A 26,989-nucleotide genomic window follows, 5' to 3' on the forward strand; every position below is an offset into this window, starting at 1 on the left:
TCAATACAAAGCTGAGCTTCTGCCCCTCCCCCCAAAAAATCCTGGCTACACCCATGGACCATGATGATCAAGGGTCTGGAAACCAAGCCTTATGAGGAACAGTTGAACGAGCTTGGCAGGTTTAACATGGAAAAGAGGGGACTGAGAAGAGATAGGAAAGCCATTTTCAACACATCCAAACCTACCTCACAAGGTTGTTGTGGGGATTAAATGAGAAGTAGGAGAACCATGTACACCATATTGAGCTCTGTGGAGAAAAGGGTGGAATATAATGCAATGAATAACAACAACAACAGCAACAACAACAACAATTTAATTTTCAGCACCCTTAACAAATGACATTTCCAAGATTCTTTGGTGGGAGCCACGTGTTTAAAATGTGATTTCCATGTACGGAGTGGATTTGATCAGATCCTCTGTTCCTCAAAAAACAACAGCCCTTCCCCATCATGTTAAGACAACATAAGCATCAGACCAAGACCCTTAAAAACAATGAATGGAGGGACATTTGCCTCTGTGTTTTGTTCCATCCTCTCAGTGATCTCTTCATGCTTCCTGCTTGCTCGTTAGACAATCTGGGCTGAAACACGGAAACATGCTCACCTGTGGGCATAACATACATACACTCCTCCCTGGAGCAACAGGGTGAACAAGTTTAACAGTCCTGTGAGCTGTTGGCCCCACCTTTGAGCAGAGGCATCTTCTGACCTCATCCATTGCAGAAGAACATGGGGATGGGTGCATGAAAGCAGGGGTGACAGATTCACCTAAGCTGTTTGGAGGGATGGGTGCCAATCCTTATGGCATCTGGCTGTTTCCTGGAAAAATTCACAGCGATCTGTTACCCTGATCAGGAAAGCTCCACTCTGCAACATTCTAATGCATTTTAATACTTCTCCCTGTTTACCAGGGGCACTCCCTATTAGAGGGGCTCTGTCCTGGGTAAATCATGGTTCCTATTTATTGTATTCTAGCCTTCTGGGGTTGCTAGGAATCTCTGAGTTGCTAATATTGCTAAGCTTCGGGATTCAGTTTCTCCCTCCAGGGTGTTTAGAAGGTAAATCTGTGGGTGGCTGAATGCGCATGTAAGGGAAGATCATGCATATGAACACTGATGCAGTTCACAGCCTGTTAATACTAACACAAATACTGGTCATTGACCGTGATAAAGAGATTTTAAATTTAAATACTTTACTAATACAGTAGAGAGCCTGCCTGGTAAACATGAACCAGCAGCCCATAAGCAGCCAGGTGAATATGAACACTATGAAGCATACAGACTTTTAGGTTAAAGTGCGCACATCAGTACTAAGGCTGCACACACACTAACCTGTTCATAGCACAACAAAGCAGCTTTTATCAATCCAGAATAGTTCATGCTCATCCTCAACAAGCTATTTTCATTTAAAACACCTTACCCCTTCCCTGCAATAAGAATCACTGAGCTACAGTTCCCAATATTTTTTTGTTGGGAAAATATGCTTTAAATGTATGGCGCAAGGGGGGATGTGACCTGGCTTGCCAGTTGACCAGACTTGCAGGGTGGGGTGGGATGGGGAGAGAGACAAAGAAAAACTGGAGACAAAGACTAGCAAAACAAAAACCCACAGACTTTCATTTCTTCTTTTGGGAACATTTAAGAGCAGCTGCAAAGGGACTTTCTAAGTTTTGGCAAGAGGTTGCATTACTTGTTTGCTTGATCTTAACGTCAGACAAGACAGATAACAAGGATGGAAACTCCTTGAGGCAAACTGTCCTCTGACAAACAACAAGCAACTCTTGTGACAGCAGAATAAGGGCACATTATTATTTATACTCTGTATTAATTATACCAGCTCCCGGTGTTTACCAGGAACTGCTTCCTACATGTCCTGTGTAGTCTGGAGAAGTGCTGGACTCAAGGTCCAATCTGCACTTAAGGCATTTAAAGCAGCACCATACCACTTTAAGCAGCAATAAGGTAAAGGGACCCCTGACCATTAGGTCCAGTCGTGACCAACTCTGGGGTTGCAGAGCTCATCTCGCTTTATTGGCCGAGGGAGCCGGCATACAGCTTCCAGGTCATGTGGCCAGCATGAATAAGTCGCTTCTGGCAAACCAGAGCAGCGCACGGAAACACCGTTTACCTTCCCACTGGAATGGTACCTATTGATCTACTTGCACTTTGACATGCTTTCGAACTGCTAGGTTGGCAGGAGCTGGGACTGAGCAATGGGAGCTCACCCCGTCGCAGGGATTCGAACCGCCAACCTTCTGATCGGCAAGTCCGAGGCTCTGTGGTTTAACCCACAGTACCACCCACATCCCTTAAGCAGCAATAGATTCTCCCAAAAAATCATGGGAACTGTAGTTTGTCAAGGTGCTGAGAGTTGTTAAGGTAAAGGTAAAGGGACCCCTGATCATTAGGTCCAGTCGTGGCCGACTCTGGGGTTGCAGTGCTCATCTCGCTTTATTGGCCGAGGGAGCCAGCATGCAGCTTCCGGGTCATGTGGCCAGCATGACTAAGCCGCTTCTGGCGAACCAGAGCAGCGCACGGAAACGCCATTTACCTTCCCTCTGGAGCGGTACCTATTTATCTGCTTGCACTTTGACATGCTAGGTTGGCAGGAGCAGGGATCGAGCAACGGGAGCTCACCCCGTCGCGGAGTTGTTAGGCAACCCCTATTCTCTTCACAGATCCACAATTCACAGAGTGCGTTGACAACAAATTTCTCTTTCCAGGGGATCCTCTCTTTTCTCCTCCCAGGGAAAGCTCTCTGCTTTCTATGAATGGTCTGCATTTGGGCACCTCCTGACAGTGGTGGAGGAAGGGGGATGCGGTGGGTGCAGTCTACCCCGGGTGTCATCCCTGGGGGGGTGATATCGCCGCGCCACCCCCCTGGAACACTTTCCACAGACGGCGCCCCCCCCCCCCGGGATGCTCGCCGCTCACTGCAGGCGGCTAGCCCTGCCTGGGTGCACACCATGTGCGCCGCTCCGGGTGCCAGAGCAGCTCCGCCTTTACCTCCTGACCAAATTTTGCATGATGGATGCTTTTGGTTGGCATGCATACTTATGGTATGACAAGGTTAAGATCAATAAGGCCTTTAAGAACCATATTGTCAGGAAAGCAGTATTTAATGTCTGGACAAAATACAAAGACTTATTGGAAAATAAAACTCCAAGGTGGCTTTCACCTCTGGAAGCTAAGGCCCGAAAAAGACCCAATATGGAGGCCAAATGGCCAAAATATTGGGAAATATTAGAAAAAGATGGAGACAACTGGAAATTGCAGAGTTTGGAGAAAATGAAGGACAAAGTGCGAGACTGGTTACATTATGCTCAGATTAAAGAAGTTTTTAAAAATGACAAAAAGTTAGGGTTCCAGGTGGAGAAATCGAAGTTAGAAACAGAATTGTTAGAACCAAAGACTAAGGTACTATCTAGAATGTATAACTTGCTGTTAAAATGGAACACACAAGACGAAATGGTTAAATCGGCTATGATAAAGTGGGCACAGGACATTGGGCATAACATTATTGTCAGGGTTTTAGGGAGAGAGGAGACAGAGAGCGAGGGCGAGGAGGAAGAGGACGACAACGAGCCGAGGTTGTCCCAAAGTCCGTCTAGCGAATCAGAGGATTCCCAGAAGGGAGCCCCCCTGGTCAGGCCAAGGGGCAATAGAGAGGGAATCAGTCAGAGAGAGGGGAACGAAGAGGGAATCCCCAGTGGGAGTGGCAAAGCGGGACCAGCTCCCCCGTCGGAACGGAGTAGAGGGGGGGGAGTTGCCAGTGTGTCAGAAAGAGCAGGACAGGAAGGAGGAAGGGGGAGGAGTTCGGAGCAAGACGTCCTGCCTGAAAGGGAGGAGTGTAGTACCGAGAGCAGCGTAACTGTAGAAAGGAAGGTCAGAGGCAACGTACGCGCGCCAAGTTCAAATATAGAGGCGCGCGGAAATGAGGAGAGCTCTGAGGAGGAGCCTGGTGCCAAAGCACGAAGGAGGGGGGAGCAGGCGGGAGAAGACTCAGCCTCTGGGGAGTCCCGGAAAGAGGGAAGACAGGGGGGCAGGAAGACCCTGCGGAAAAGGAAAGAGAGGAAAAGGTGGAGCAGTACAAGCCTCTTAAATTGGTGCAGGGGAGGGACGGACTCAGAGGGGACTTCTAACATCTAAGGGTAACAGATGCGGAGCCACGGAGTTTGGATGTAATGACGACAATGATCTTCAATAAAACCTTTTGTATATAGCTTGGACTGGACTTTGGTCTCTTGTGAGCTGGGACCCAGGGTGGCTCTGACAGAAAGTCCCCTCCAAAGAACGCAAAATTTTTTTTTTTGCAAAGCTCACGAACGGTGACAGCCATGACTGCGGAGGAGCAGTTGACAGCGCTGCGAACTACAGTTTCCGAACTCACTGCTGCAGTCCTTGCGTCTCAGAAGAAGCATGACGAAATGGAGAAGCGCTGCCAGGACCTGCAAACAAGGTGGGAACGTGCAAGCAGGGAAGGGTTCCCAGGGTCCAGATCAGAGGGGATTGGACTTGGACGGAGGGGGGGCAGCCTAGTCACCCACTTCGATGGGAACCTGAAGCACTACCCCAGTTTCAGAGCAGACGTTTTGTATGCATTGCACTTGCTTCGTCATGACTTTAAAGATGAGGAGGAGAAAGTGGGGTTTATTGTTTCTCACTTGCATGGGCCGGCCAGAGACTGGTTGCGCAATTTGTGGCGTGAAGATGGCCCTGCCCGCCGCGATGCAGATGAATTCATTAAAGCGATGGATGCCTGCTTCCAGTCTACTGTAGATGTGGATCTTGCACGCAGGGAAATTTTTGGATTGCGGCAAGGCAAAGCCACTGTGCGTCAGTACCATTCTAGATTTTTTGCTTTACTGACTGCGCTAAGCTGGGAGAAGGATTGTGCACCTGTGAGGGATTTGTTCTGGGAGGGGCTCAGCGGTCCCATTAAGGATGAACTTGCCAGGGGAGACAGACCCCAGACCCTGGAGGAGCTTGTGCAGAGGGCTTTGGCGATTGGGATACGGCACGAGGGACGTCCTTGGCACACTGAGGAAGAACGTCAGGTGCGTCCACCAGCGAGGACGTCTTCTTTCATCCCCAGGGAGTTCAGTCAGTCACATCCTTCGCCACTGGGAAGGCAGGGGGAGGAGCCCATGGAACTTGGTGGTGCTAAGGCTCAAGCAACAGCCAGAGCCCCAGCTTCCGGTGCAGTGAAGGCAAAGCCTCCTAGAGGGACCAGGAAGTGTTACATTTGCGACAGTGCACAGCACATGGCGAAAGAGTGTCCCCAGAGGCTGCAGAAACACACTGCAGCTTTAGCAACTGTTGCAGCAGAAATGATGCAAGCAGAGCAACCTCAGGGAAACGACAGTGCCTGGCTGGAAGCAGAGCTGCTGGGGCTCAGCCAGGCGAATCTGTAGAGCAGTCCCCAGCGCTTTTGCAACGCACAGACCCTTTACCACCCAAGCCAGCGGTGCAGCTCACTGCAACACTTCAGTTGCCGAATGGAACCACCCTGGAAGTCCCCATCACGATTGATTCTGGGAGCAACGCAGATTTTGTGGGGACGCACTTTGTCAAGCAGCATCGCATAGCGCTTCTGCCAGCGACAACACCTCTGAACGTAGTCACGGTGGATGGCAGGAAATTGCTAGGAGGACAAGTTGTGCAACAGACGCCTCCCATGGTGATGAGGATTGGAAATCATCGAGAAGTCATCAGCTTCAATGTCACCCGCCTTTCAGACACGCCTATAGTATTAGGCATGAGTTGGCTGGAGAGACACAGTCCTGCTGTAGCGTGGTACCAACGGCAGATCACCTTTTGCTCATCGTACTGTGCTCAACATTGCATCCAGTCCAGCCAGGAGGAGGGAGCTGAGCAGCAGTTGCAACTTGGCATGGTGCAGGCAGTACCCCGCAAGTACGAGGGGTTCCTGGAGGTTTTCTGCGAGAAGGAAGCTGACCAGTTGCCGCCCCACAGGCCTTATGATTGTGCCATCGACCTGGTGCCAGGGGCGCAGTTGCCGACTGCAAAGCTGTATTCCATGTCTGAGGACGAGATGCAAGAACTCAGGGAGTTCATAGAGCACAATTTGAAGCGCGGATTCATCCGAGAATCGAAAGCGGTGGGGGGCAGTCCTGTTTTCTTTGTAAAGAAGAAAGACACGCCCCAGAAAAGACTCATTGTGGACTATCGATTCATAAACAGTAAGACCAAACCCAAGGCCTTCCCCATGCCCAAGATAGATGATCTCCTGGCAACCGTAAGGAAGGGGAAGATCTTCACCAAATTGGATCTGCGTGGAGCGTATAACCTCATACGCATCCGGGAGGGCGATGAGTGGAAGACGGCCATGTTCACGCCTCTGGGCACGTACGAATACAGAGTTATGCCATTTGGTCTCCAAAATGGATCTCACGTCTTCCAAGCATTTATGCATCACGTGCTAGCGGGACTTCTCTACAAGAAATGCGTGTGTTTCCTCGACGACATCCTGATCTTTTCGGAAACGGAGGAGGCCCATGAGAAGGACGTAAAGGAAGTCCTGCAGAGACTACGGGAGAACAAGCTCTACGCCAAGTTAGAGAAGTGCCAGTTTGATGTGACGGACGTGGATTTCCTAGGCTACAAGCTGTCCGACAAGGGGCTGGCCATGGACAGCGCCAAGGTCCGCGCGGTGTTGGACTGGAAGAGCCCTCGCAATCGGAAGGAAGTCCAAAGATTCATCGGCTTCGCCAACTTCTACCGCAAATTCATCAGAGGTTTTGCAAAGGAGACGGCAGCGATCACGGACACTCTCAGTTCCAAGAAAAAGAGGTTCGTGTGGACGGAACAGGCGGAGCGCTCTTTTCAGAAGCTTAAAAGCCTTTTCGCCTCCGAGGAGCAGCTGCTGCACGTGAATCCAGGCAAGCCCATACGACTAGAGACCGACGCGTCAGACAGAGCGGTTGGAGCCGTACTCCTGCAAGAAGATCCACATGGAAACTGGAGACCCGGTGCCTTTTACTCCAGAAAGCTCAGCAAAGCGGAGCAAAACTACACCATATGGGACAGGGAGCTGTTAGCCATTCACGCAGCTTTCAAAGCGTGGCGACACTTCCTCATAGGAGCCAAGCACACAGTACAGGTCCGCACGGATCACAAGAACCTAGAGTATTGGCGCACGGCGAAGCTCCAAAGCCAGAGGCACATGCGCTGGGCGGAATTCTTCACGGATTTCGACTTTCGGATAGAGTACGTCCCAGGAGATTCCAACGTTATAGCCGATGCGCTATCCAGGAAACCGCAATATCTCGATGAAGCGGCGCCTGTAGCAGCCAAGCACATTTTCGCACCGCAGGCGTGGTCGTGCGCTGCCGCCACAGTAGATCTGGACGCGGTGCGACGCGCGTTGCAAGTGGATCAGTTCGCACAGTCCAAGATGGAGGAATTGCGCAGAGGTGTGCAGAGTGGCGAAGAGTTCCAACTACGCGACGGGCTGCTAACTCGCAAAGGTGCCCTCTACGTGCCAAGCGACGAGCTTCGCACAAAGGTTCTGCAGCAGTTGCACGACGCCCCCAGTGCGGGCCACTTCGGTAAGGAGAAGACAATAGAACTGGTGGCAAGAGACTTTTGGTGGCCCCGGATGCGTGGAGAGGTAGCGGATTACGTCGCCAGGTGTGACACTTGTCAGAGGTTCAAGCCAGTACACCAGAAGCCAGCGGGGCTGTTGGAACCGCTGGAAACGCCACAGCAACCGTGGGAGAGGGTAGCTCTGGACTTCGTTACTGACCTGCCCAGCTCCAGGGGGAAGACGGCGGTACTGGTGGTTGTGGACCTGTTCACCAAGATGGCGCACTTCATTCCATGCGCAAAGGTGGCGACGGCGGAACAGACTGCCAAACTCTTCATCGATCACGTGTTCAAGGTGCATGGGCTGCCGCAGTCCATCCTGTCCGACAGGGGGCGCCAGTTTGTTTCCAATTTTTGGCAGAAGCTTTTAGGTATCCTGAACGTCAAGATCAACCTCACGTCGGCGAGACACCCACAAACCAACGGCCAAGCTGAGAGGGTCAACGCGATCATGCAGCAGTACCTGAGATGTTACGCCAACCAGCGACCAGCAGTTTGGGTGGACTACCTGCCGATGGCAGAGTTTGCCTATAACAACACGAAGCACGCGTCCACGGGGGTGACGCCGTTTTTCGCGAACAATGGTCGTCACCCCAGAACCTTCCCGGGGTTCGTGGCACCGGGAGAGGGGGTGCCGCAAGGAGCCGACCAGTTTGCAGCGGAGCTGCAGGAGGTGCACGAAGAGTTGCGGAGACATTTAGAGCTGGCCAAGCAAGCATATAAGGTGCAGGCTGACAAAAACAGGAGAGAGGGAGAGGAGATCCAGGTGGGGGACTGGGTGTGGTTAGCGGCCCAAGCGATGCCAGCCAAGTCGTTGGCCAAGAAGAAGCTGGGGCACAGGCAGTTAGGGCCGTACCAGGTGGAGGCTAAAATCAACCCTGTAGCCTTTCGACTAGCCCTCCCCGAAGGTTCCAGAGTGCACCCGGTCTTTCATAGATCGGTGCTCACTCCCTACAAGGCACCGCACAGGTTTCAGGAGTCTGACACAGTCACGCAACAACACACTAAGTCACAGGAGAGGGAGAGGGCGCCTAGGGCCGAACCACTCAACGAGGTCACAGAGATCCTGGACTCGAGATGGGGGCAAGAGGGAGTAGAATATTTTCTAGTCAGAGAGGGTGCCCCAGTCAGTGCCAATGGTTGGGTGCCGGGCTACGCCTTAGACGAACCTCTTTTAAAAGACGAGTTCCATGCCCTTTTCCCTCATAGACCCATGCCAGCCGAGTACTTTGATGACTGGCTCTTTACGCCCACATGTTCAGGCAGCACTTTCCACGGCTTTTCTTCAGCTGAAGAAAGGTCGCCGGACTCCAACTCGCCCAGGGGATCGTGTTCGGGGGTGGACACAGAACCCTCTTATTGGTGGGACGAGCAACCAGAGGAGGACTGGCGCAGGAAATGGCTGACGGGACCTTGGCAGGCAGCACCGGACCAGGTACCAATGGAGGAGGGAGAAGAGAACACCTTGGGTCAAGAACCCGAATTCGAACACTCGTACAACGAACTGCAAACAGAGGAGATGGAGGTGCAGAATCTGTATCCTGCGTCCGCCTCCGAAGAGCGGCAGCTTCCACAACCTGCACCCGATGAGCGGAAGGGGGGAAGGGGGGGCTTCGAGGGGGGGATGGATGTCAGGGTTTTAGGGAGAGAGGAGACAGAGAGCGAGGGCGAGGAGGAAGAGGACGACAACGAGCCGAGGTTGTCCCAAAGTCCGTCTAGCGAATCAGAGGATTCCCAGAAGGGAGCCCCCCTGGTCAGGCCAAGGGGCAATAGAGAGGGAATCAGTCAGAGAGAGGGGAACGAAGAGGGAATCCCCAGTGGGAGTGGCAAAGCGGGACCAGCTCCCCCGTCGGAACGGAGTGGGGGGGGGAGTTGCCAGTGTGTCAGAAAGAGCAGGACAGGAAGGAGGAAGGGGGAGGAGTTCGGAGCAAGACGTCCTGCCTGAAAGGGAGGAGTGTAGTACCGAGAGCAGCGTAACTGTAGAAAGGAAGGTCAGAGGCAACGTACGCGCGCCAAGTTCAAATATAGAGGCGCGCGGAAATGAGGAGAGCTCTGAGGAGGAGCCTGGTGCCAAAGCACGAAGGAGGGGGGAGCAGGCGGGAGAAGACTCAGCCTCTGGGGAGTCCCGGAAAGAGGGAAGACAGGGGGGCAGGAAGACCCTGCGGAAAAGGAAAGAGAGGAAAAGGTGGAGCAGTACAAGCCTCTTAAATTGGTGCAGGGGAGGGACGGACTCAGAGGGGACTTCTAACATCTAAGGGTAACAGATGCGGAGCCACGGAGTTTGGATGTAATGACGACAATGATCTTCAATAAAACCTTTTGTATATAGCTTGGACTGGACTCTTGTGAGCTGGGACCCAGGGTGGCTCTGACAATTATGTTCGAGGACTGGGAAAGGTTATGGACCACTGGGCTGAACTTCACTGCATGTAATGCTCTGAAGGAAAATGTAATGAAAATGATATATAGATGGTACATGACCCCAGTTAAACTTGCCAAAATATACCATTCATCTGATAATAAATGTTGGAAATGTAAAGAAAATGAAGGAACATTCTTTCACCTCTGGTGGACATGCCCTAAGGTGAAGGCCTTCTGGGAAATGATATATAATGAGCTGAAAAAGGTATTTAAGTATACCTTCACGAAGAAACCAGAGGCCTTCCTTTTGGGTATTGTCGGCCAGAAAGTGCTAAGGAAGGACCGAACATTTTTTATGTATGCAACAATGGCAGCAAGGATACTCATCGCAAAAAACTGGAAAACTCAAGATCTACCCACACTGGAAGAGTGGCAGATGCAGCTGATGGACTATATGCAACTGGCCAAGATGACTGGCAGAATCCGAGACCTGGGAGAAGAGAGGATTGAGGAAGACTGGAAGAAATTTAAGATGTATTTACAAAAACATTGTAATTTGGTTGAATGTTAAGAAGGATGCTAGATTATAAAAAATTGGCCACCACTAAATTAGATTTTGAATTTGATGATAAGTGAGATTAAAGAAAACATAAATTTTATGGAGAATTGCTAGATTATACTTAAATGAGTGGATATAAGATCGTAAACAAGTTGATAATTTGCTTGGAAAAACCTTTTAACGATGTAAATGGGAGCGGGAGACGTGAGGGAGTCCAAAGAAGTGATGAAACTACGTTGTGATAGAAGTAAGATTGTTTATTATTGGTGCATTTGTATTTAAAAATTCTAATAAATATTTATAAAAAAATAAATAAAAAAAATTGCATGATGGTTCCTGAGGTGAAATAAGAAGTTTGTGTCTATATCTGGATACAATTGGGCACCCATTTAACCACGATGTCCAGGCTCCCCCTTGGATGAAGAACTCGATACCAGATTACGTTTTCTGCCCACAGCACTAATGTTCAAATCAGTATAATGCAAAAGCAAGGCAAAAGTCAAAAGCACAACAGATGCAATGCATGTCTAGGCAAGTTAAGGCATTGATCCAACAGCTAACACACTCCATGGACTCTCCTTATGTAAAGGTGGTGTGGGCATGACTTTAGCGTGGCAAGTGGGCTGCATCTTTGGCCTGGGTAAGCAGATGAGAATTCCTTCTAGCAGACTAGGCCTGAGCAGTAGGACCCTCGTACCTACAGGACCGCCTCTCCCGGTATGCCCCACGGAGAGCCTCAAGGTCCATAAATAGCAACACCCTAGAGGTCCCGGGCCCTAAGGAAGTTAGATTAGCTTCAACCAGAGCCAGGGCCTTTTCAACACTGTCTCCGGCCTGGTGGAACCCTCTGCCCCATGAGACCAGGGCCCTGCAGGATCTGATTTCTTTCTGCAGGGCCTGTAAGACAGAGTTGTTCCGCCCGGCCTTTGGCTTGGAGCCAATTTGATTCCCTCCCCCTCTTTCTTTTTCCTTTTTCCTTTCTCCTCCTGTGATGAGGCTGCATTTTAATATTTTATTGTTTCAATGTTTCAATGTTGTATTTTAATCTTGTTTTTAAGTTGTATTCATTCAACTTGTTTTTATTATTGCTTGTTAGCTGCCCCGAGCCCGGCATTGGCTGGGGAGGGCGGGGTATAAATTATTATTATTATTATTATTGACATCTCCATGTCCTACTTGACAGAGGTAGAGACTCAGCCAGATCAGAGCTAGACTTGGAATCAGACACCTTTGTAGGCAGAGACTCGCCAGCAAGCGCTGGCAGGAGGGAACGATCTGGCAACATGGGAGAAAGCAAAGGGGCTTCAGGCTGAATTGGCATGAGCTTATCCAGTGACAGCCCCGAGCCCCTCCATAGGGAAACTCACCATACTAATAACTAGGGCTTTTTTTCAGTCGGAACTCACTGAAACTTAGTTTCGGCACCTCTCAGGTGGGCACCATTGCTATTCTAAGAGAACAAGGTACCTCTTTTTCTATAAAAACAGCACCGCTAACAATCCATTTCAGAGATGCACAGTCTGAAACATTTCCTGTTAATTTGTTACAGTTCTTCGTATCTTTAATTTCTGCAGCAGCAAAAAGAGAAATCAGTTCCATAATTATTTCAGACTAATATGTATATTTCTCTCTCTGAATGATTTGTACTGACAGGGTGCCTGAAAGAAAGCAAGAGTCAGTACATGACCGAATTCTCAGGGAGGTCATTCCAGAGTCACCGAGAGTTATTTCTGTGTATGCAAAATTATATAGGATAAGGTGATTAATCAAACTCATAAAATCATTCAGCAGAGAGGCCTTTAATCAAACAAAAGATCTAAAACATTTCAAAGGAAAAGTATAAATGGAGCTGAAGTCTGCTTTAGGCACCTGTCACAAGGGCACTGCCGCCACCAGCTCTGCTTCTCCCATTCCTCATTTCCAAAGACAGCTGTTACATACTCAGTTGCAGTTAATTGGTAACCGTTTCCATGGTGATCCCCAAGTTGCTTCAGATGGAGAAGGAGGAGGGGGTTGAGATGACCAGCAGTTTTCTGCATAGAAGGCAATGTGGAAATTGGAAAAGGGAAGTTTTCTCCAGCAGGGTGTGAAACTCATGCAATGATATGACAGATACAAATGTGTTTTGAACAGTAACACAATATCTGTGGGAGATGGAAAAAAAACCACTTAAGCACTGATGCAAACTGAAGGGAGAAGTATTGATTTAGAGAGGAGTGTCATATATCTGGAAATTGTTCCTGAAGCTCAAGTCACCCATGAACTGGGAGATACCAGCCTGTCTCATTAACAGCAGGTTGAATATTGGGCATTGACCATAATAAAGAGATGGATTGAATGGTGGTGGTTGATATTGCTGCTACAGCTGCTGCTGCTGCTGTTGTTAATAATAATTGAATTTATATACCGCCCTATACCCAGAGGTCTCTTAATCTGGTTAGCAGCAGATTAAGCAGAAACTTAATGGTTTCTAATTTGATCCCAGAATGTCCCGCTTTTCCTTAGGACATCCCTATTTTCACCAGAGAAATGTTGGAAAGTATGGTAGAACATCAGTGGGTATAGAGTTATGTGACCCCCAAGCCAAGGAGATAAGTAACTATACAACCTTTAGAAGACATCTTAAGGAAGCCCTGTATAGGGTTTTTTTTTAATGTTTAATGTTTTGTTATATTTCTATATAATGGGACGCGGGTGGCACTGTGGTCTAAACCACTGAGCCTCTTGGGCTTGCCGATCGGAAGGTCGGCGGTTCGAATCCCCGTGACGGGGTGAGCTCCCGTTGCTCGGTCCCTGTTCCTTCCAACCTAGCAGGTCGAAAGCACATCAAAGTGCAAGTAGATAAATAGGTACCACTCCGGCGGGAAAGTAAATGGCATTTCCGTGTGCTGCTGTGGTTTCACCAGAAGCAGCTTAGTCATGCTGGCCACATGACTCAGAAAAACTGTCTGCGGACAAACGCCAGCTCCCTCAGCCTGTAAAGCGAGATGAACGTCGCAACCACAGAGTCGTCTGTGACTGGACTTAACTGTCAGGGGTCCTTTACCTTTACTTTTCTATATATGTTGGACGCCGCTCAGAGTGGAGCAGAGTATAAATATGATGATGATGATGGAGATGATGATGGACATCCTTTTTTTATTATAAAAATGTTGGCGAGCCACTGCCGGTCGGTGTTGACAGTGCTAAGTTAAATGGACCACTGGTCTGATCCAGTATAAGGCAGCTTCCTATGCTCCTACATTGAGGAAGGGCCGGAGTTCAGTGGTGGAGCATCTACTCTGCAGGCAGAAGCTCACAGGTTCAATCCCTAGCATCTCCAGACACACTGGGAAAGGATCCCTGTCTGAAATCCCAGGGAACAGTACCAGTCAGTGTTGACAGTACTGAGCTAGATGGACTGCTGTTCTGACTCCATACGAGGCACCTTCCTATGTCCCTCACCTGGGGCTCTATTGGAAGACAGTGGAATGCACTGCTAAAACGCTTTGTGCCCCTCAGGGGGTCCCTGATACATGCTGGCCCTCTTACCATCTCTGCAATGCATAATGAGGGTTATGTTGCCACATGTTCCTAAGCACCCTTTTCTTCTGAGTAAGATAAAAAGTGTTGCCCTTAAGCAGCCTCAAAGGCAAGGTCAGCACCTCTCTGTTTTGCTGCATTTCTTTCTTTCTCTCTCTCTTTAAAACAGGCTTAACAAAGAACGCCTCTGTGCAAAGCCTGGGTGTTTCCCTTCTCAAAGAAAACCGGAGAACAAAAGCAAAACTGTCCTCTTTCATGCAGATTAACTTACACTCATCTTATTCACGGCTAATATTAAGCAAGGTTTACGTAACTCACCTCAGAGCACAATCAAAGGGTTGTGGGTCAGCAAGCAGTAGCACATGTGAAAGTTTCACAGTTCAATTCCCAGTGATTCCAGCTGTGGCTGGTGGGGGGCAGGGGAGGCTCAATGTCTGAAACCTGGGAGAGTCACTGCCAGTCATTGTAGACCAGGCTTCCTCAGCCTCGGCCCTCCAGATGTTTTTGGCCTAAAACTCCCATGATCCCTAGCTAGCAGGACCAGTGGTCAGGGATGATGGGAATTGTAGTCTCAAAACATCTGGAGGGCCGAGGTTGAGGAAGCCTGGTGTAGACAGTGTAGAAGCACCATCTGCACTATACATTTCAAGCTTTGTCATACCACTTTGTATAGGAATGGCTTTCCCATTATATTACTACTACTACTACTACTACTACTATTATTATTATTATTATTATTATTATTATTATTATTATTATTATTAACTTGTACCCCACCCACCTGACTGGGTTGCCCCAGCCACTCTGGGCAGCTTCCAAACACAACAAAACATGATACCTTGAAAACTTATGGGAACTGAAGTTTGTTAAGTGCTATCCCACGCCTGGGAGGGAACCCTCTATGCTACGCCCCCTCCAGGAGCGCACCCATCCTGGGCAGCATGGGCATATGCTCCGCCACTGGGATAATCTTCATGCAAACAAATCAGGATGAATGCTCAATAAACAATTGTCCAGAGGAGTCCTTAGTTCCTATGTTCCCCAAGGATGCTCCAAGCCCTGCTGGGAATGGGATAAGTTGGCAACCTGATAAATAGAAACTGTTCCCAGGTTGCTGACACCCACAGTTCTCTAAAAAGGTATTTTCTGTTCTGAGTGTATGTATCAGGCTTGCTTCAACAGGCTGGATCGAGGGCATCTGCTGCTTTTTCAGTTAATCTCCCCTCACATCTGGAGTTTGATATAAAGGCTATGGTCAAAGGACGGAAGGAGGAGAGTGAGCTCCTGTGGCTAGGCCACGGGTGCTGACTCTGAAGCAAAAGACGAAGAATTTCATGATTTGCAAAGTGAGCCTCGGTTTCCCCAGTGTGGGAGAAAGAAGAAAGGGTTTTTGCTCTTTGGCTAACTTCCTCCTACAACTCAAAATAAACATTTTTTTCGAAAAGGATAAGGGGAAAAGTCAAAGGGCAGGCAAAGGGGAAGACTTGACCAGCATAAACATCATAAAAGGATCAGAGGGTGAGATAACCTTCTCAGAAAGGACTCAGGATGATGGTACCCTCAGCTCCATGCTACGCATGTTTACCTGAAAGGTAAATCAAGCTGAGTCAGTATGCATAAGATCAGTGGAGGCTGGTACATTAGGGTGAATGGGACATTGCCCCACCAAGCTCAGTCTCTCTTCAGCCAGACCCCACCTGCTCACCTTTTGCTTACAGTCAGTCCAGGAAGTGGCCCTGGATACGATTCCTCCTTCTTAGTCTCAACTCCGCCTCTCACAGAACTCAGCAGGGAGCAGGCTGGGGAGAAAACTAGAACGGGTTTGCTCAGCCTGCCGTCGGCTGCCTCTCTCTTTCATTGGCTTCTGCTCCACCCACTTTCCCAAGATGTCCCAACAAGTTTCCCTGTCCTTCCTGCCAAGCTTTTAAAGATAAGGCATGGCACACTCACTCACTCACAAGACTCCCTTGACCTGTGGGAATGTCAGGATTGCAAGCACAGGCTCCCATTGGGATGGGCCAGTTCTGCTCCCACCTGAGAAGGCAGCAACTTGGTTGCAGGTGACAAGACTGCATCCCCCCTTCCCTGCTCAAGCTTCTGTTTAGCCTCCCCTCTTGACTGATTAAAGATATCCCCAGCCTCCCACTCTTCAGGAACTTTGTAGTGTGGTGAGCTGGAATCCCCGTTTCTTCTTCCAAAGCAACTGAAATCAAAAAAAGGAGACCTCCCCTCCTCCAACACAAGTTCCTACAATTCCACCCCTCACTTCCTTCTCATCCACCTGTCTCCCAAGCCCTATCCTAGCAACATTACGGGGCTTAGGATAGCTGGGACATTCTACATGCAAGGAAGATGCTCTGCCAGCAAGCTGCAGCCCTCCCCAGATTATTTGTGGGGGGCAGAGGGATGCAGGCTTGTTACACAAGATTGTGGCTGACTCCCACCCACAAAATAGAACCCAGAGTGTCAAGGAGCTGCTGGGATCTCTCTGGGTGTGACTGACTTGTGTGAGCAATTGGGGAGCTGCAGGCAGCAGCCTTTTCCAACGGAGTCTTCCTGAAGGATTCTGCCCACTGATTTCTGGGTTCCTTTGGGCAGGAAGGAGTATAAAGGTCTCTCTTTCCCAACCAGCAGCCATGTTTCAGCAACATGGCCTGAGAGCTGTGGGATCAGGGCCAGCCTGCCCATGAGGTGGGCTAAGGCAGCTGCCTTGGGCAACTGAAGCACCTCTGACGCCAGTGGTTTATCATGAAATCTTGCTGAAATCTCATGAGATCTCACAAGAGCTCTGCAAGGTCCCACTGGACCCACTGTTGCTGTTTTATGGGTGCTGCCACCCAGGCGAGGTAAGAGAAGCAGTGGTGGTGGGTGGGTCAATGTGGCAGCCCCCATGTGGGATGTTCCTGCATCCTTAAGGCCAAGGCCACCCTTTACGGCTGAGTGCAGGGTTCGAAACATGGCCTCCTGGCCCATGGTCTAGCATTGTAACCACTGCCCCACACTGACTCATCCACAGTTTATGGTTCCCAGCTCCTTACCCTGGATTATGCCCCACAGAGCCTAGCCCTGACACAAGGGACTTCCCCAGACTTACATGGAGATGCTAGGAATTGAACCTGGAACCTTCTGCACCCAAAGCATTTGCTGTATCCCTGAGCTGGAGCTTTCCCCGGACTTCTTCCCTTCCACACCAGATCACAGGATCAGGCTTTTAGTTTTTATATTTCAATTTATCTCTTCAGTTTTTGTTTCCTTAGTGCCCTTCATCCCAAGAGATCCCAGGACAGATTATGAAATGTTATTATATGGTAGGGAACCTCAGACCCAGAGGCCAAACAAGGCCCTCCAGTTCCTTCTTTCTGACCCTCAGGACTCTGCCCCAAGACCAACCCAGCTTTGCACCCTCAGTGAGTGTTTTTGCCTGGCTAGGATGTGTCTTTGATTATCCTCCAGGCAAGGAAGAGGCATTAAGTAGGAGGCTGTGTGCAGAAATTGTTGTTGTTGTTTAGTCGTTTAGTCATGTCCGACTCTTCGTGACCCCATGGACCAGAGCACACCAGCCACTCCTGTCTTCCACTGCCTCCCACAGTTTGGTCAAACTCATGCTGGTAGCTTCGAGAACACTGTCCAACCATCTCGTCCTCTGTCGTCCCCTTCTCCTTGTGCCCTCCATCTTTCCCAACATCAGGGTCTTTTCTCTTCTCATGAGGTGGCCAAAGTATTGGAGCCTCAGCTTCACGATCTGTCCTTTCAGTGAGCACTCAGGGCTGATTTCCTTCAGAATGGAGAGGTTTGATCTTCTTGCAGTCCATGGGACTCTCAAGAGTCTCCTCCAGCACCATAATTCAAAAGCATCCATTCTTCGGCGATCAGCCTTCTTTATGGTCCAGCTCTCACTTCCATACATCACTACTGGGAAAACCATAGCTTTAACTATACGGACCTTTGTTGGCAAGGTGATGTCTGTTACGGAAAGGGGGGGGGCATGTCTTATTCACCTTCTTCGCTACAATATATCTGCTCAATTTCTCATGGACTCCATCACCCCTCCCCTGTCCTCCATAATCCCTCAAGGTGTCAAGACCCTAATCCGGTCAAATCTCTGATCAGCCTTTCCTCCAGGCAATGTCAGGTGGCAGGCTATGCATATTTGAGACCATTGTTTTCTCATCCCCAGGAAGTGTTTATCTGTGCATATCTCCAGCTCTGCATATTCCCCCCTCCCTCCTCCATATGTTAATCTGTGTAACCCCTCCACCTTCCTGAAGTGCTGATCTGTGTAACCCCCCACCTTCCTGAAGTGCTGATCTGTGTAACCCCACCTTTCTGTGATGTATTCATGACGTGTTTTGCACTGTATTCTGGGACATGGAGGGAGTTTCAAAAACTCATGTCACCCCTTTCTCACTGTTCAATCTCGCCTTGAACCTGTTGCGCAATAAACTTGGATCTTCTGCAGTTTGCTCCTGTCTCCGGCTGAGCTCATTTTCCTCCGCAGGGACCCACGGACTTGGTCCGATGAGCTGGGTGGCAGAGTAGCCTCGCACCCAGATTTTTGCCGTAACAGTTGGCGCCCAACGTGGGGCATGCGGTTCTCCCGCGTTGCTGACCGGGGGCCCCGAAATCTTCAGCCGGCACCAGGCCATTTTGCCTGGGAAGATCCTTTGGACCCCCGGCCATCTTCCGGGCGGTAATCGAAAGCCCCAGGAGTTCAGCCGGGGAGCAAAGAGGGATCCAGCCGGCTTATCATCATAGAAGACACGTGAGTATAAGGAAAAGGAAAAATCCAGTGCACTGGTGGGAAAGGGGTGGAAATCTCCTGGCAACTGAATTCTCTGCCCTCCTCTCTATCGCTCCTTCTCGCCTGTCTCTTGGTCCAATTGGTGAGAGAGACCGTGGACTGCTGCTCGACCCGAAAGGGGGGTTCTGAGCTCTATCTCTTTCTCTAAAAACCCTCCAGCCAGCCGCACCAATTGGGAGTCCGAAAGTAAGACGGAGAGACCCGACTTGAAAGATAGCCGACTCTCCGCAACGGGCATCTCAGTTGAAAGCAAGGGGCTGGAGTTCTTCTTCCGAACTTCCCGAGCGCCCTTACGGAGGGGGCAGGAAGGGGTCTTGCTTTCTGTATCAATCCCAGCCGCACTGGTCGGTGCCACGTAACACGTGTATCGTGCGTGAGCCCGCTTCCAAAAGCAAGGGGGATTTTCGGTTCGAAACTCTATCCAGGGATCACCCGATCTGGCACCGCACGGCGCGGGCGTTCAGTAGGGCCCCTTTTCCTGAGATTGACGATAGGTAGGAGGTTGCCAGGAGGGATAGCCCATGAGGAATTGGGCGGGATCGGCAGAGTGGAAAAGGACCCCAGGTTATTGACTAAGGAAATAGGAAGGAATACCGGATAGCTAGAGCTCTTTAAAAACCCTCTAAGGAAGTTGCCAAGCGACTAAAGACCCCTCTTTACTATAAATCCCGTATTAAGTATATCAATCTCCTAGATATACCAATCCTTACCACCCTTTCTCTTCCCTCTTTCTGTCTAGACACGCGTAAAACATAAAATGGGTACCCAGGCTTCCAAACGCGAGCGGGCTCACTCTGGGAAGAAGGCTTCTAGAAAGCCATCTCAGTCTCAGAAGGACCCTGACTCTCCTCTCCAATTTGTCATCACGTATTGGAAGACGATTCCTGGCCACAAATTATTATCGAAGCAAAATTAGAGAACCTCTGTTCTGAAATCTGGCCTGCCAGCACCGCCTCCGCCAAGCCCGAATTGCGTTGGCCGGCTGGTTAACTGGTGGTGTTTGAAGAGGCAAGGAGGCTCTTAAAACCATGTGGGACCTTCCTACTAATTTCACTTAATGAAGCTAAAGGAAGCAGCCCAACTCCTTGCAATAACCAACTAAAGGATGAGAGTATATATGTTTACATGTTGTCTGTTATGTGTGTTGTGTGTTAATACATATATGAGAATATGTGTGTTTACATGTTGTCTGTTATGTGTGTTGTCTGTTCCTTCTGTCTCTGACAGACTGCCTTTCTTAAGCGCGCATAGTTTAAACTGCAAGCTTGCTTCAAAATTTTAAATTTAAGGAAGCTATGCTGGACCTTATCAGTCCTAAATAAGACAAAATGAGAATGAAGGGTGCAAATGTTTACCCCACCTCTTGCTTTGCCGCAACTTTTCAGATCGTGAGTCTACAGTCTATTTTGGAATGTGAATGTTTCTAATGTGAATTAGATGTTTCTGCTGCAAAAGTGTAGGTGAGCACAACTGCTCTCTCAAGCTAAAATGCAGTGTATTTATTTCATGAAGCACATGCCTATGAAAGTATGGTCTTCCTTCTAAGAAAATATCTGAGTCCAGTTTTAACTTTGATTTGGTTGGACAGAAGAGTTATTGTAAGGCTCCTGATATCAGGCCTCTTTTCTTAGAAAATGCCCCCCCCCCCCCTGTTTCATTCTGTCTCTTTCAGGGTTTTTTTTCCCTCTTCTTCTGTGCCAGGTAAATTTACTTCCGAGTAAGCTTCCTTTAAAGGAAACTGCAAAAGGGGGGGGGGCATAGATTAGGCTTACTATTCCTCTGCATTCCTCTGCAAATTCAGATTAAGTTTACTATTCCTCTGCAAATTCAGGAAAAATTGTCACTTTTGTATTCCCTTTAAATCAAATCTATGGCTGTTTTAACTATGCTTTATAAGAGATCCTCTCCCTCTTAGGAAAAATGTTCACTTCAATCTTCCTTTAAAGATAATTTCTCTAGGAACTTAAAGGAAGCAAACTCACTCAAACTAATCTCAAGATCTGCTAAAGGGTTCTGTATAAAGTTGGGAATTTTTATTTTCCTCTTCCTTAGTACATGATAGGAGCACTGATTGTGCTCTCTTCCCCAGTAGTGCCTGTGTACATAAGTATGTGTGTGTAGTACAAATCTTGCTGTGAAATCTTGCTGTGAACCCTTTATTTTGGAGGGTTGGACTAGATGACCCCAGGGTCCCTTTCAACCCTCCCAATTTGTGGCTGTGTGGAAGGACATGTGTCCGCAAGCATTGCAGGGTAATTCTTAAATTCTGGTGTGGTGATGGAGTTGAAATTCAGCCTAGCTCTTTAGTTTTAAAAAGGTGAGAGGTGAAGCTGTGATGTTTTGAAGCACAACTGGTAATATCAAGCATTTGAGTGATTACAGTGTTTATCATTTTGTCTACTATTTAAAAATCAGACAAATACATATGGGCCTTGACCAATCCTGTAAATAAAGGGGCAGGAAAATTTTGTCTGCAAATGGTAAGGCCGAAAACTTAGAATGTTAAAAATATAAATATATATATATATATAAAATAAATCCTATGAATTCTGACTCTCTGGCCATTTTTTTTCCCATATATAAGGGCGTGGCATTGTTCCGCGAATGGCCAGAGGGATATTAGCCCTTTACTGTACATAAAGGAAGCAGTCTCTTTGCTTGGGCTGAAATTACTAGCTTTTGTTGGTGAATACTTCAATTGCTGAGTTTCTCTTTTTTGTTTTAAATCTAACCCTCTTTTAAAATCTTCTCCTTACTCTTCCCTTATTCAAATTCTAATTTTGCCAAAAGATGCAACATTTCAATAGTAAAAAAGATTTGCTGAGACATGAACTCCGCACATGCACAGAGACTAGATCAGCTTAAAAAAAAAAAAAAAAAAAGATAGGAAAAGGAGAGAGAGAGAGAGGAAGGAGGGGGAACTGTAGAGGGGGGGAGAGGAGGTTTATGTAAAACTTGGAACCATTGAGAGAAATCACCCTTAATGTGTCCCAAGTTTGAAATCTTAACATGCCAAATTGAGAGGAAGGAGGGGGAACTGTAGAGGGGGGGAGAGGAGGTTTATGTAAAACTTGGAACCATTGAGAGAAATCACCCTTAATGTGTCCCAAGTTTGAAATCTTAACATGCCAAATTCTTTTCACAGGTAAATATCAAAGAATTCCACCTCTCAATGGGATTTAAATCACAGACTTACTTTGTGTGCATTTTAGGAACAGCATTTCCTGACAGGCTTCTCACATGAAATAATTTTCCCTTTTAACAGGATATGTGAACCCCGATAACAAAGTGTTTGTCCCTTTTTCTCCCACAACAACTTTCTTTCTGTTCTGTGAAATCCCTGCTGTATTAACTTTCTTTCTGTTCTGTGAAATCCCTGCTGTATTAGTGACTTCCATCTCTTCGTGGCTTTGACACTTTTAAAGTTACAAATAATCTGTTTCCATTTATTTAATCCGTTTTTCCATGATGTCTATGAAATTAATCGAAGCATCACCAAACATTGTTTGTGGAATGGTATTTGTTTACCTTTTGCCTGAGCATTTCTTATTAATTCTGTCATTTTGGCTAGTTCAAGGTACTTGCACAACTTTAAATTGCCATTAAGTCATTTTCCAGTATTTTGCTATTAACATTCTAGCCGATGTTGTCACATCAAGAAACACTCTTTTATTTTCATTGTTACTTCAGATTTCTTAAAATTGTGTGTCTTAGCATTTATTTATTTTTCGTTCCTCATAGGTCATTGTGTGTGTGTGTTTGTGTTTTATTATTATTTTAACCTTGTATTTTTTTACAGTTCTCTTTCTCTCCAAAGTGAAGGAAAGCAAACAAACTTAGCAGATAATAACAGTAATTATATGGAAATGTGATAATAATATTGGAATGAATGAAATGCTTAATCCGCTAAGATTTTTATTATTTGCAGCTTCCCAAGTAAATTGAAGGACATCCTTTTGCCCCTTCCCCTTACTAACTCCTGTCTTTTAAGTCTCCAAAACCCTGCCCCTTACAGGACGTCACTTCTACAGATGTGTTACTACAGACCTATGATGAAAAAGCTTCGCCACCACCTGCAACAGCAGAAGACACAAAAGTTTCAAAGTGGCCACAGCTATCTCTTTCAAAGGATATAGACTGCGGGGGGGAGTGGGGCTGACAAAGGGGGGTGGAGTTGAATTACAAGGACATTTTCTGACTTTTGAACCTCAAGATACATAAAATATCCCAATTGTCTCAAGATATGCAACTGATATTTAATTAGTTTGTTTTGTATTATGTGTTATTACGTAGGAATGTTGAAATGTGTCTGACAGTGTGTCATTTCCACAAATGGGGGGGCTATTTTGTGGCTATTTTTGTGTGTAAGTGTTTTATGTTTTGTTTTGTATTATGTGTTATTACGTAGGAATGTTGAAATGTGTCTGACAGTGTGTCATTTCCACAAATGGGGGGGCTATTTTGTGGCTATTTTTGTGTGTAAGTGTTTTATGTCTAATGTCTTATTCCTTACACCCCAGTGGAGGATCCTCATACATTTTATACCTTTTAACAGATCAGGCTATTATGTAGTCCAATGTTTAGACTTAGATAAATTTATTACCATATTTCGTTGTTTCACCTGGCACTCTGCCAACTTCCCTACCCATTTTAAAAAATGTGCTAAAACCCACTTTACCAAGGAGAAGCTTCAGGACGGTGTATATGCTTTGGTTTAGCCGGAATAATCCCTTATAGAGTTAAATTGACTTATTTGGAGAAATGCCCCTTAAGAATGGTTTTGCTTTAATAGATTGGTTGAAAAGTTGAGAACCATGGGGCAAGATAAATTCAAATTGGACTCAGTTTGAATTGGGCAAGTGTATCCAGGCTGCAATTAGCTTTTGGTCCTTAAAATGCAAGTGAGCAACTACCCATGACTGCAAGACCTGAGCCTACAGTAATAAAACCCCCATAGGAAGCCAAGGCAAGGACATTTCCCTCAGGACGTGTCCAAACCTGTGGCAGCTGTGGTGAGTGCCAGGCAACATGGTTAATATGAAAGCCCTAAGTGGATTCACCAGGGATTGCCACTACTGTGAGACCACAGAAAAGCTACCGTGACACCTGAGAACACAAAAATGGCGGGGGACAAAGCAAACTGCATTTTTTCCCAGTCAGTAGTGGACCTTCCTGCTAAATGTAAAGCATAGACCACTATTGAACAAAATACAACAGGTGTCCTTTTATGCGATATCCTATATCCAGCTATCTGCACTACTATACTTGCAAATGGCCTTAAGAGGCATGATTTGCAAGTCCCCTTCAGGTTTGCACAAACCCACACATCTAGTACGATAGATACAAAGTTATTATTTAGTGCATATCTATATAACATAAACATACATTGTGCATATCTCCAAACATACATTGGTATCTGAAGAAGTGTGCATGCACACGAAAGCTCATACCTAGAACTAACTCAGTTGGTCTTTAAGGTGCTACTGGAAGGAATTTTTTTATTTTGTTTTGACCATGACAGACCAACACGGCTACCTATCTGTAACTGATACATTGTATTGGTCCGTGTTGCTCCCTCCTTTGTTGCCCTGCTCAACCAACCTCCTTTTCCATTAGGGCCTATTCCCACTCACATGGCACCCCTACCTTCACCGAGATTTAGGGTGCGGAGAAAAGATTTGCAAGTTCTTACAGAACTTTAATGCAAATCTATCTCCGAATGGGGGACTGTTACGGAAAGGGGGGGGGGCATGTCTTATTCACCTTCTTCGCTACAATATATCTGCTCAATTTCTCATGGACTCCATCACCCCTCCCCTGTCCTCCATAATCCCTCAAGGTGTCAAGACCCTAATCCGGTCAAATCTCTGATCAGCCTTTCCTCCAGGCAATGTCAGGTGGCAGGCTATGCATATTTGAGACCATTGTTTTCTCATCCCCAGGAAGTGTTTATCTGTGCATATCTCCAGCTCTGCATATTCCCCCCTCCCTCCTCCATATGTTAATCTGTGTAACCCCTCCACCTTCCTGAAGTGCTGATCTGTGTAACCCCCCCACCTTCCTGAAGTGCTGATATGTTAATCTGTGTAACCCCTCCACCTTCCTGAAGTGCTGATCTGTGTAACCCCCCACCTTCCTGAAGTGCTGATCTGTGTAACCCCACCTTTCTGTGATGTATTCATGACGTGTTTTGCACTGTATTCTGGGACATGGAGGGAGTTTCAAAAACTCATGTCACCCCTTTCTCACTGTTCAATCTCGCCTTGAACCTGTTGCGCAATAAACTTGGATCTTCTGCAGTTTGCTCCTGTCTCCGGCTGAGCTCATTTTCCTCCGCAGGGACCCACGGACTTGGTCCGATGAGCTGGGTGGCAGAGTAGCCTCGCACCCAGATTTTTGCCGTAACAATGTCTCTGCTTTTTAAGATGCTGTCTAGGTTTGTCATTGCTTTTCTCCGAAGAAAATTTAGTGCAGAAATTAGCTTACTATATAAAGTTACAATTTTCAATAGCTGCCCGGGCCAGCCCACCCATGAGGCAAGGTTGGGTGATTGCCTCAGGCAGGAGGATCCACAGGGGCAGCAGAGCCAATGCAGATCTTTATTCCCCCCTTGCTCCTGCTGTAGATCTTCACTCTCCGCTTCTTCCCTGGAAGGAAGGGAGGCACCATTTTGTGGTTTGCCTCAGGTGCTAAAATGTATTTGGCTGGCCCTGATCATTGCCTCTGGCCCCTCCTACCCCTAGCATGTGGCCCCCCAAAGGTTGCCCAGAACACAATACAGGTCTTGGGTTGAAAAAGCTCCAGCCTTTTCCCAGATAATGGCTCAAGAAACACTATTCAGCGGCTCAGAAGAGGAGGATCATAGATCACTGATAGAAAACACCGTAAAGCTGCCCAGGACTAACAACCAAACATTAGGCCTGACTGATAAGCTCAGAAACTGAATAGATCTTTCCCTTTCATCAACAGGAACTGATAGCCAGTCCTGACCAGTTTCTTAGTGATGATGCTTCTAGAGTAGGCTTGTCAGCAAAGAGGCTGATTCACGTGAGGTTACTCATTCAAGCCACAAACATCAACATATCTACTAGGAACTCAATGAACTCAGTGCCTTTTGTTTTGCAGCAAGCATCTTCGGGTACCTCCAGACTGTCAATAACTGGAACTTGAGGTTTTGTGCATTTATAGTGGATTAAAGCACTCTGGTGAACTTGTGCAACAAATACACTGAGAACACTGGCTTTTTGCAGGGGGTTGGGGGTTGGAAAGGGTTGGAGAAAAACATTGAAAGGTGTGGAGTGGATGGATGGATGGCTAAGAAGAAGTTGTATAAACACCCAGCAAGTAAATAAGGATGAATGCAGGACAATGGCTCATCATCGTATTACCTCCCACAGACAAGTTAGAACAAATGCTCAGCAATGACTGGACATAGTGTGACCTCTGTGAAAGCTCTGTGCAAGAAAATCTGGATGAATTTTAATCAGTAAACTGTCTGTCTGGAGGAATTATTTGTTTACATATATACTTCTTTGAGGCCTCACAGACTGCGTCACCCTTCCAACATGTTCAAGGTGACTTTGCAACCTACATAATAAAATCACAAGCATTTTGGAACAATATTTAGAAGAGAGCTATTACTACTACTACTACCCCACCCATCTGGCTGGGTTTCCCCAGACACTCTGGGTGGCTCCCAACAGAACACTAAAAACACAATAAAACATCAAATATTAAAAACTTCCCTAAACAGAGTTGCCTTCAGATGTCTTCCAAAAGTCAGACAGTTGTTTATTTCCTTGACATCTAATGGGAGGGCATTCCACAGGGAGGGCGCCACTACCGAGAAGGCACTTTAGAGGTCTTTCACGACCAGTGTTATATGGTCTCGGCAGTCACTCCCAGTCACCAGTCTAGCCTCCGCATTCTGGATTAATTATAGTTTCCGGGTCACCTTCAAAGGTAGCCCCACGTAGAGTGCATTGCAGTAGTCCAAGCAGGAGATAACTAGAGCATGCACCACTCTGGCAGGGCAGTCCACGGGCAGGTAGGGTCTCAGCCTGCATACCAAATGGAGCTGATAAACAGCTGCCCTGGACACAGAATTGGCCTGTGCCTCCATGGCCAGCTGTGAGTCCAA

General features: G+C 47.5%; 1 long non-coding RNA gene across 1 annotated transcript; it reads right to left on the bottom strand.

Annotated features, from left to right (window-relative positions):
* Positions 1 to 303: 303 nt before the first annotated feature.
* LOC309333876 lies at positions 304 to 26,049 on the bottom strand. Its single transcript, XR_014152743.1, has 4 exons — positions 25,336 to 26,049; positions 15,754 to 15,847; positions 12,396 to 12,559; positions 304 to 818 (listed from the first exon to the last, which is right to left on the bottom strand). It is a non-coding gene; the product is annotated as an uncharacterized lncRNA (long non-coding RNA).
* Between the last annotated feature and the right edge of the window lie 940 nt (positions 26,050 to 26,989).

The sequence above is a fragment of the Podarcis erhardii genome (genome assembly GCF_964252035.2).
Source record: "Podarcis erhardii genome assembly, chromosome: Z".
Taxonomy (NCBI): Eukaryota; Metazoa; Chordata; class Lepidosauria; order Squamata; family Lacertidae; genus Podarcis; species Podarcis erhardii.